We start from the raw sequence: 12,412 nt of genomic DNA, 5'->3' as shown, positions 1-12,412 counted from the left end.
TCGGTTTATGGTGTCTAATGAAATGATTCTCATATGAACTATGTAAGACCCCCAAAATGAGTTAGGGTTTCTAGATCCTCACCTGTTCCTATAATCTTTTTACATTTTAATTAAGTGTTTTAAAGTATGCATGGGTGATTTGGAGTCATTTCGAAGTAAAACGTCAAAGGACGACCAAGACGTTCGACGATTAGTCACCTAAGGGGCCTTATGTCTTTTTATGTGCTTATGTGTGTGTAATGAGCTTATGAGGTCCTTATATGATTAAAATGATTTTTTAGGAATTATGGTAAGTTTTATGAAGTTTACAGGTCAAACGTTCAAGAACGTCTAAGACGTTCAAAAGTTAACCCTTGAGACATGCATGTGTGTGTCTCGATGGTGCCTATCATGTTTGGACGTGTTGCGTGTAATTGTTTTAGGTGAAACTGATGTGGAAAGTCCTAAAATTTATAATATTCATATTTACGTTGGAAACGCTTTGATACGACTTCCCAAGGGCCCGCAAGAGGCCCTCAAGAAGGACCCAAAGGTTGTCGAGACACTGCCTTGGCAGCGTCAATCAGCGAGCCAAGTTGACGCCCAATTTCCCAATCAATGCCCCATCATTGGGAGGCGTATATAAACACTTGGATTGGTGAGCCTTGTGTCTCAAATAATAAGTTGTAGTCACCAATGACGGAGAATCAAGACACCTTGTCGTACAATCGACGTGCAGTCGAGCTGTCCGTCGATAGTTGCCTACAACTGCATGCCTGTGACTGTTTTATTTAAGTGGTGAATAGGAAATTCACCCCACGTCCTAGCCTCACTCTACATGGTTTATTTGATTATTTTTGGGTGTATTTAAGCGATAAAAAATGTTAACATCCCATTCCCAATCCATTCTACACAAATTAGACTTTCCCTCCAAAACCAATTCTCTCTAGAAACCTCAATTGAAGGTGAAGCTCAAGTACAGCTTGGAGCTTGGATTCCCATGGATTATTCATTATGTTTTAGTGGTTTTATTCTAAATAAATGTATGGTGATCCTTCATCTATAGTTAATATTCAATCTAGAGAGTTCTTCTCAAAGTTTTCAAATGAGATTTCATGATCAAACTTCTTCTTCTTCAATCTAGCCATGGATTCTTTCTTAAAATGTTTTCAAAGGCGTAATAATGATGATTGATGATAATGTATTGGTTTTAATGTGAATTTCAATCAAATTACATTGTGAAGCCATGTTCCTTCCCAAACTCGATTTACTATGCATGGGCATTGTGATCGTGGCTTGTTATTGGTGGATTTGTGATTCTATTACGTTGAATTGCTTATGTATAATTTTTATTATGTATACTAATGGTAAATTGTTGATTAATGATCCATGTGTATTAATATATGAAGATCCGAATAATAATAACCTATGTCTATATGTGTTGACGTAATATTGACCTTATAATGTATGAATTTGAAATTCAATTATGTGAAGATGATTGTAGTTAATGCCTTAGGTTAATATCATAGTTTAATTGTGGGTATGAATCTTTTATGACCAAAAGTAAAGAAGGCTTGGTATAAATTGATCTAGGTTCTTCTAGTCTATTGATTGATAATGTTATGTATGTGATGTGATCTCAACTTTAGGTTAGATGAAGAATGATTCCTTTTGAGTAATGATCTCTTTAGATAATTTCTAACATGGAAATTATTGATAAAATATGATCGATGATCATGGCTTTAGGGAATTAGTAGGATTTCTTATTTCCTCCACTCTCTATTGAATTGATTGTTTACTGCCTATGGTAGTATCTTCATTGTGTAGGGAATTAAATATGATTTCATTTATGTTAATGTATATTTAGATAATTCCCTATACTTCAATTGTTGACTAAATACTTGTATTGATCAATGATGATCTAAGGTTAGAGAATTGGTAAGAATTGCTCTACTCTTCTACTTCTCTACTTTTCTGTAGTATCATTGATGAATCCTTTAATGACATTATGTGGGATGGTCCACTTATGGTGGCGATGTTAATTTTATTATCATTATATAAATGTGTTGAGTATGGCCATGAAGGCAAATTGATGAATGAATGAGTGTGTGGTTATGATGATCACACTATGTGTAACTTGTGCCTAGTCTTCTATTCTAGTTGTGAATCTAGGTTATTTAGCTAGTGTTATAAGAAGTAAATTGTTATGTTAACATCATGTGTAGGTTGTTCCATTAATAAAGTGTTAAGGATTGATGACCCCTACCCATGTACCCCTATGTGAATGTGTGAATACATAAGATTAGGAGTCTTGAATTTAATGTGAAGATTATCTTGTCTCCTATGCTAAATTGTGTTACGTGGTCTGTGCTTGAAGGTTTAATATGGTCCTAAAAGTTAGGCGCCTCAATGTGTTGGTTGATAGCCATTATGTGATCATGTTGACCAATGTACACACACTCGCGTATTATGCATGCTTTCAATGTAGCAAAGGGTCATGGTGTCTAATGAAAGGGTTTCCTCACATTCACCAAGTGTCCATTACTATGCATGTAAGGTAAATGTATTTGAAGTATGTTATTTATTCCATTAACTAGGATGATTTTATAGATGTACTAGTATTGTCAAGGGTATGAGACTTTTTATATGCATTACACATGTGTACCTTGATAGGATAGTTCCTAGGTTGTTCTTCTAAGTATATGAATAGGATTGTATGAACATGTTATGAATATGACTTATATGCTATGATGTTAAGTATATGATATGATGAAGTCTGAATGTGCATAGTGTCTTGGTGTGTTTATATGAAAGGATTGTCATATAATTATACACATACACTTATGCATTGATAGATGAACATGTGTGACATTTATGTGTTATGTGAAAGGTTTTTCTCACATATAATTATACACACACACATGTATAGAGATCTAGTCAATAGAGGATCCTTTAAAGGTGTTCTCAAGTGTATCGTAAACTAGATAGGTGCTTACATATGCTATGTCCATGTGAAAAGGTTTCTCACATGATATAGGTTGTTGAATTCTCATCTATGACCTCTGAGCTAAGCATATTAGGGATGACTCTCCTAAGCCTAATTTTATAAAGTAATGTTAATAAAAGGCTTTCCAATAAAGGAAACTTAGCTTAGTACCGAGATAACTTGAAATTGAGAGGTGTCCCTTCCCAATGTAAGAAGATAGGTCGCCATAAAACCCATGAGGAGGATAACCACAATGTCTCAATAGGCATAAACAGGGTTTCCATAGTGAATAAACATAATGCCCCATTTGGCATAAAGAGAGTTTTCACATGTACCTCCAATTTCCATAACTATGCTTGCCATATAAGATCTAGTAAGTGATATCCACTAATATGCTAGAATGTGTTAATGTTTTACCTAGGCAAGGTAAGAACACCTTCCATTGGTGTAAGTCTCTACAACACCAAATTCAATGTTTAGCACCCATGGTCTTAGTGTCGGTTAAGGCTATAGTGTTCCAATAGTGAAAGGGACTATAGAAGTAAAGTAAGGACGCTAACTAGGACAACCTAAGGGGAGTTGCTTAGTGTAGGTAGGGGTATGAGACTTCACCTATGAATTGCACAAGTGTCTCTTGAGGGAAGTCTTTGGAAGGTGTTCTAATGCATGTGTCTATGTATATGTTCCTTATGCATAACTTTGTAGTATTTGTCTACTTGTTGTGATGAAATGCATGGCATGAGCCTATATGAAGTGGTCTTGTTGAATGTCCATAATAATAGTCTTAATGACTATATGATGAAGGTTGTTGACATGAATGAAGTTGTCTCCATTTACTTGTTGATGTATGAAATAGAGTGTTAAGGCTTGTGGTCTTATGATAGGTTTACTAAGTATGTGAAAGGTTATGGGGATTCGTATATATATTGAACTAGTAGACATACAGTAGGATTGTGAATAAGGTATCATAATGCATTGATGTGAAGTGAATTTAGTATATGTGTAAGTTGATGTAGCTTACTGTAATATTCTTATGGTATTGACTTAAATGTGTCTTTGATGTATTTTACTTCTATGGTGGTATGTGTTGGCTTATGCAAGTTGTAGATATGGTTTTCCTTGTGTCCTTAAGGTGATGCATCGCACCAAGTATCACTAGAGGGTTACTTGGGATGTTAATGAGTTTAAAAAATAATTTCAATGTAAAGAGTCAAATCCTTACTGTAAAGGGAAAATAGGTTATTGTAATGTGATACCAATGGTGCCTTAAATGCATTGTATGATTTTATATGTTATATGAATATTGAATATGACTACATGAGGTATGTGAATTGTATAAATGGTATTGTATCAAAGTTATATGAAGATTTCACAACACGATATGAAATATGATTTCAAGTAAAATGTCCCTTTTAAATGCATGTTTTTGCATGGTTGTCATACTTAGTGCATTCTTTTACTAACTCCATTATTCTCTACTTTTTACAAAAAGTGTAGGTTATGGATACTTAAGGCATGTCTCTATGATTAAGTAATGTTCTAGCATATGATGTGCTAAAAAAGTTTTAAATTTTCTACTACATTTACGTATGATAATACGATGAATGATAACTATGGGCTTGAATAAGACCTCTGAGAGATAAAATACACCTTGTTACTTCTAGGATGTGCTCTCTGGATGTGACAAACATGGTATCAGAGCATGAGTTTTATGAAAGTGGTTTTAGGTTCTTAAAGTCTCATATTGCCACGTCTTGTACAATCTCGATCATCGGTGTGAGTCGCGACACATCTATGAGTGAGAGGCTATAGGAAGATAGAGTTTCCCTTTTTCATCATTCTCATGTCATGCCATAGAACCTAACTCTATAAGATATCTCTCTATGTTTTCCTTTCTGGTAGTCTTTTATATGTGATTGCTTCGATGAGATGGTTTCTCTATGCTTGAGGGAGAAAAGATGAGTTTTGATTCTTAACTTGGTTTTATGGTTTCATGAGTATGTGTGAAGGTGAATTTTGACATGCTTTGATTATGTGATACAAATTATGGCTATGTAATTGAAATATGAGAAATGATAGGTTATGTGGATAAGATGTCCTTTGTGGCTATATATGAGAATTATGTGAAATGACATGTTTTGTTGAGAATTATGTGTCATGATATGGTTAAAGCATGTTAGAAGTTGATATGGTTAATATGGGTCTCTTTTGGAATGATGTGTTACTATATTACTTTGCATGATGATAGTCTTATAATATGGTTAAACTTGAAATGTTTTGGAATATGATTAAATTGTAAAGATGCATGTTGCCTATATATATGTGTTTAAAAGTTTTCAATGTTTCCCTTTGTATATGTGTGCATCATCATAGTTTCCTTGTATGAATTGGAGTCCTTTGTATAGACTTGATCCTAGGTGTGAAGGTGGCATGATTATCTTTGTAGGGTGATGATGTGAGTTTATTTGACCTAGAAGTCACCTTAATGTAAGGTTGTCAAAAGGAAGAGTCCCAATGGTCGAGTCTCATTTATTTTTTCCCCTAATGTTGTATGACCTTGGTGTCTATTGTATTGTTGAAATCATTATGTGGTTGGGTAGTATGACCTAACTTGATGATAGGGGATAATTTGCCTAGGAGATAAGGATTAGAATGCCTTGGTTAACTTGCTATATCTTCATTAAGAAATGGTACACTTTGAATTGATGAAAATGAAGGTTGTTAAGTTAAGATCCTCTTGAGGTTGGGTTAAGTTTCTCTTAATTGGTTTTACCCTAAGTGGGGGATGGTGATCTGAGTAGTAAGGTTGTAGATATTTCTACCTTGTTCTTTCATTCTTACTTGATCTTGAAACTAATGAATTCTTAGTAAGTTTGTTCATGATAGGAGCTTTCATAAAGTATGAATCGCATGACCTCTATATGTTAGGTATGTCTTGATTGACACTACATTGAGAGTATTTTGAAGATTCTAAAGTACTTGAAAAGAAATTTTGATTAACTGCATGGTTTTCTCATGTTGATTGTGTATCTTAATATGCTAGTTGTGCATTTAACTTCATTTGATAAGGTAAGAAGCATGTTTGAAGTCACTTTTGATCTGTAAGGTTTAGTCTTATAATGAGAAATTTGAGTCTCCTTGAAATGAAATTGTTAAATCTCTTGAGAAACTATGTGATTTGTATGGTTTGGAAAGCATGATTGTAGTCTCACTATTATTCTTGTGTGTGCCTATAAATTGTAAGACTTTCCTTAATTGATGCATGTTTATGAAATCTAGTGTTAGGCTAGACTTTGAGACGTTGTGAAATGGTTTCCTATTGTTGTGACGTGTGTGGTGTGAATTATCATTTTGGCTTCATTCGGAAGAAAATTATGAACATGCTTTGGCTAATAATTGATAAATTTTCATTTTACAGTAAAGTTGACTTTTGTGCCTTGCTTGGGTGTGAACTCATTAGACATGTAAGTGTGTTGAGAAGAAGGAAAATCCTCCATATGCACAACTAAGCATGGTATTGTTGAGTATGATCCTCATGGCACTAGGTCTAACAAATAAAGATCCTTGTTGATTCAACTGAGTCAAGTCTATGTGCATTGAAGTATGAGTGCCTACTAGTTTTTTAGTGTTGTTGAAATTTCCACTTAAAGATGGTTGCAAGATGAGTTCTTAATAAAATGAAGTGTAATGACCATGTTATTATTAGGAGAAGGATGTTTCTCCTATGAACATGATAAGAGCCTATGTGTTTGATTTATTAAAGAGTGAGCGAATAGAAGTTTTGCATACTTGTATTGAATTGTGTGCTAAATGGTTTGAAGTTGTGTTTCTTGTAAGTTTGGTGCGTTAACTTAAATATGATGATGTTATGATTGTTGTGAGATTCTCAATGATTCATTGAAGTCCTTGTTGTGATTAAGTGTTCTAAGTGTCATTCGAGAACGAATGTTCCCAAGTGGGAAATATTGTAAGACCCCAAAAATGAGTTAGGGTTTATAGAGACCACTTGTGAATATAATATTTTTAACATGTTAATTAAGTGTCTTAAAGTATGTATGGGTGATTTGGAGTCATTTCTAAGTAAAATATCAAGGGGCGACCAAGACGTTCGATGACTAGTCACTTAAGGGGCCTTATGTGTTTTTATGTGCTTATGTGTGTGTCATGAGATTATGATGTCCTTACGTGATTAAAATTATTTTGTAGGAAGTATGTTTAGTTTCATGAAGTTAAGAGGTAACGTCCAAGACGTTCAAAAGTTAGCCATTGAGGCATGCATCTGTGTCTTGATGGTGCCTAGCATGTTTGGACGTGTTGCGTGTGATTTTTTTTGGATGAAACTGATGTGGAAGGTCATTGACTTTTTAGTGTTCATATTTGCATTGGAAACGTCTAGGTACGAATTTCCAAGGACCCCACAAGAGTCCCTCAAGAATGACCAATAGGCTGTCGTAACACTGCCTTGGCTGTGTCAATCGACGAGCCAATTTGACGCCCCATTTCCTAATCATCTCCCATCGATGGGAGGTGTAGATCAAGAATTTTCTTGGTGATCCTTGTGTCTCAAAGAAGTATTTTTAATCACCAATGCTGCAGCAGCAGGATGCCCCATCGTCAGTCGAAGCCCAGTCGATGCTGTCCGTCCATGGTTGTCTGCAATTGCATGCCTGTGAATGTTTTATTTAAGGAGTGAAGATGAAATTCACCCCACGTCCTAACCTGAACATACTTGGTTTATTTTATTATTTTTGGGTGTATTTAAATTATCAAAAACGTTAACAACCCATTTCCAATCCATTCTACACAAATTAGACTTTCCCTCCAAAACCAATTCTCTCTAGAAACCTCCATTAAAGGTGAATCTCAAGTACATCTTGGAGCTTGGATTCCCATGTATTATTCATCAAGTTTTGGAGGTTTTATTCTAAATAAATGTATGATGATCCTTCATCTCTTTTTAATCTTCAATCTAGAGAGTTCTTCTCAAAGTTTTCAAAAGAGATTTAATGATCAAACTTCTTCTTCTTCAATCTAGCCATGGGTTCTTAATATAAACATTTTAAAAGCTTAATCATGATGAATTAATGATAATGTATTTGTTTTAGCGTGAATTTCAATCCAATTGCATTGTGAACCCATGTTCACTCCCAAACTCGATTTAGCCTATGCATGGACATTGTGACTGTGGCTTGTTATTGGTGGATTTGTGATTCTATCACATTGAATTGCTTCTGTTTACTATTTATTTTGTATGCTGATGGTGAATTGTTGATGAATGATCATGGAATCTATATATGAAGATTTGAATAAGACTAACCTATGTCTCTATGTGTTCACTATAACATTGACCTTAAAGTATATGAATGTTGAATTCAATTGTGTGAAGATGAATGTAGCTACTGCCTTAGGTAATAATTATGTTTTAATTATGGGTATGAATCTTATATGACCAAAGTAAAGAAATCTTTGTATGAATTGATCTAGGTTCTTCTAGTCTATTGATTGATAGTGCTATGTATGTGATGTGATCTCGATTTTAGGTTAGATGAAGCATGATTTCTTTTGATTACATTATTGATAAATATTATTGATGATCAAGGATTTAGGGAATTATTAGGATTGTCTATTTTCTCTATTCTCTATTGAATTATTGTTTAGTGCCTATGTTCGTATCTTGATCTTTTATGGAATTGAGTATGATTTCATTTATGATAATGTATATTTAGCTACATACCTATACTTTAATTGTTGATGAAACAATTTTATTGATAAATGATGATCTAAGGCTAAATAATTGGTCAGAATTGCTCTACTCTCTTGCTTCTCTACTTCTCTATAGTATTGTTGATGAAGTGTTGGATGACATTGTGTGGTATGGTCCACTTATGGTGGCGGTATTTATTTTATTCTCATTATATATATGTGTTGACTATGGAGTTGAAGGCAAATTGATGAATATATGAGTGTGTGGTTATGATTATCACACTATGAGTAATTTGTGCCTAGTCTTCCATTCTTGTTGTGAATCTAGGTTATGTAGCTAGTGTTATAGTTATGTTAAGATCATGTGTATGTGCATCTATCAATGAAGTGTTAAGGATTAATGACCCCTACCCATGTTCCTTATGTGAATGCGTGAATAGATAAGGTTAGGAGTTTTGAATCTAATGTGAAGATTGTTTGTTTCCTATGATAAATTGTATTTTGTGGTGTATTCTTGAAGGTGTATTATGGTCCTAAGAGGTTGGATTCCTCAATGTGTTGGTTCATAGCCATGATGTGATCATGTTGACAAATGTAAACACACTCACACATTATGCATGCTTACAATGTAGAAAAGGGTCATGGTGTTTAATGAAGGTAGTCCTCCTATTCACTAAATGTCTACTACTATGTACGAAAGGTAAATGTATGTGAAGTATGCTATGTGTTCCATTAACTAGGATGACTTGATATGTGTAATAGTATTGGCAAGGGTATGGGACCTTGCCTATACATTCATATGTGTGGCTTGATAGGATAGTTCCTAGGTTGGTCTTCCAAGTACATGAATAGGACTGTATAAATATGTTATGAATATGACTTATATGCTATAATGTTCAGTATATTATATGAAGTATGAATAAGCATAGTGTCTTGGTGTGTTTATATGAAAGGATTGCTCATATAGTTATACACATGGACTATGAAATGATATATGAACATGTGTGACATTTATGTGTTATGTGAAAGGTTTGCTCACATAAATATACACACACACATGCATGAAGATCTAGTCAATGAGGAGCCTTGAAAGGTGTGCTCAAGTATATCCTAAACTAGATAGGTGCTTACATATGCCATGTCCATGTGAAAGGGTTTCTCACATGATATAGGTTGTTGAATTCTTATCTAAGATCTATTGATCTAAGCATATGAGGGGATGACTCTCCTAAGCCTAATTTTATAAAGTAACATTGATAATAGACTTTTCCATAAAGGGAACTTATCTTAGCACCGAGAGAACTTGAAATTGAGGGGTATCCCTTCCCATTGTATTAGGTAGGTCACCATAATACTCATGAGGTGTGACTAAATCGGCATAAAGAGTGTCTCCATAGTGAATAACCATAATTCCCCAATGGCATAAAGAGAGTTTTCACATTTACCTCTAAATTCCATAACTATGCTTGCCACATAGGATCTAGTAAGTGATATCAACTAATATGCTAGCATGTGTTAATGTTCTATCTTGGATACGTAAGAACACCTTCCATTGGTGTACGTCTCTACAACACCAAATTCCATGTTTAGCACCCATGTACTTAGTGTCGGTAAAGGCTATAGTTTCACTAACGTACAATGGACAATGGAAGTAATGTAAGGACCTAACTCGGAAAACCTAATGGTAGTTGCTTAGTATAGGTGGGGGTATGCGAATTTACTTATGCATTGCACAAGTGGCTCTTTAGGGAAGTATTAGGAAGGTGTTCTGATGCATGTGTCTATGTATATGTTCCTTATGCATGACTTTGTAGCATTTGTCTACTTGTTGTGATGAAATTCATGGTATAATACTATTTAAGTGGTCTTGTTTATATTCATATTATTCATCTTAGTGACTACAAGATGAAGGTTGTTGACATGAATGAAGTTGTCTCCACTTACTTGTTGATGTATGAAATAGAGTATTAAGGCTTGTGTTCTTAAGGTAGGTTTACTAAGTATGTGTTAGGTTATGGGGCTTCACATATACATTTCACTAGTAGACTTAGAGTAGGATTGTGAGTAAGGTCTTATAATGCATTGATGTGATGTGAATTTAGTATATGTGTAAGCTGATGTAGCTTATTGTAATATTCATATGGTATTGACTTAAATGTGTCTTTGATGTATTATACTTCTATGATGGTATGTGTTGGCTTATATAAGTTGAAGGTATGGTTTTCCTTGTGACCTTAAGGTGATGCATCACACCAAGTATCATTAGAGGGTTACTTGGGAGGTTAATGAGTTAAAAGAATAAGTTCATTGTAAAGAGGAAAATACATACTGTAAAGGGAAAATAGGTTACTATAATGTGACATCAATTTTTCCTTAAATTCATTTTATTTTTATATGTTATATGAATATTGAATATGACTATATGAAGATTTCACAAAAAGGGATTAAATGTGATTTCAAGGAAAAAAATCCCTTTGAAATGCAAGTTTTTGCATGGTTGTCATATTTAGTGCATTCTTGTACTAGCTCCATTCTTCTCTACTTTTAACATAGTGTAGGTTATGGATGCTTAAGGGACGTCTCTATGATTAAGGAGATTGATATGTGATTCACAAGCTCAAAGAAAAAGTTCTTAGGTCTAAGGAAGTCCTATGTCTAGTTTACTGTAAAAAAAAATTTATTATTGTACTTGTGTATTAGGTTATAAGGGTCGTGTCCCTAAAGTACTCTTATGATGTTGAGTCTAGGATGGAAAAAGAGACTAGAGTCTTTAACTATATATGGTGATACTTTATATATATATATATATATATATATATATATTAGTAGTGTTCTAGCATATGATGTGCTAAGAAAGTTTTAAATTTTCTTCTAAATTTATCTATTACAATGCGATGAATGATAACTATGGTCTTGTATAAGACCTCCAAGCGGTAAAGTACGCCATGTTACTACTAGGGGGTGCTCCCCGGACGTGACACACAATGTCAACTTCTATGCATGTAATGCCTATGATCTATGAAAGTATGAATCTATATCTTAACTAGGATGACTTGATAGGTGTACTAGTGTAGGCAAGGATATGGGACTTTGCCTATACATTGCACATGCCATACCTTGATAGAATAGTTCTTATGGTGATTACTCTATGTATATGAATATGAATGCATGATTAAGATATGAACATGAAAGAATATGATATGATGAAGTATGCATATGTGTAGTGTCTAAATGTTGTATGTGAAAGATTTCCTCATGTATGAACATATACACACACATGAATGAATGCATAATTAAGTATGTATGATAACCTAGTAAGTAGAGTCCTTTGAAAGGTTTGCAAGTGTACTCTAAACTAGAATAAACTTGAATATGTTATGTCCATGTGAAAGGTTTTCTAACATAATATAGGTTGATGTAAGGACACACTCATCTATAAACTATGAGCTAAGCATACGAGGGGTTAATACTCCTAAAGCCTATTATATGAAATATGGTTAATAACGGCTTTCCTAAAAAGGGAGCTGAGCTTAGCACCGAGTGAACTTGACAATGAGAGGTGTTGACTTCCGTTGGAAGAAGATTCACCAATGGTTTCTCATAAGGTGTTGACTTCCCTTGGAGGGAGATTCACCTATAATTCCACAGGAGGTGTTGAATTCCCTTGGAGGGAGATTCACCCATGGTTTCTCATGACATGACGATTCCAATGCTAATGGGCATGTAGAGGGTCCGATATATATC

The sequence above is a fragment of the Solanum pennellii genome, chromosome 7 (assembly GCF_001406875.1).
Source record: "Solanum pennellii chromosome 7, SPENNV200".
NCBI classification, from domain to species: Eukaryota; Viridiplantae; Streptophyta; class Magnoliopsida; order Solanales; family Solanaceae; genus Solanum; species Solanum pennellii.
This window is presented reverse-complemented; position numbering follows the sequence as displayed.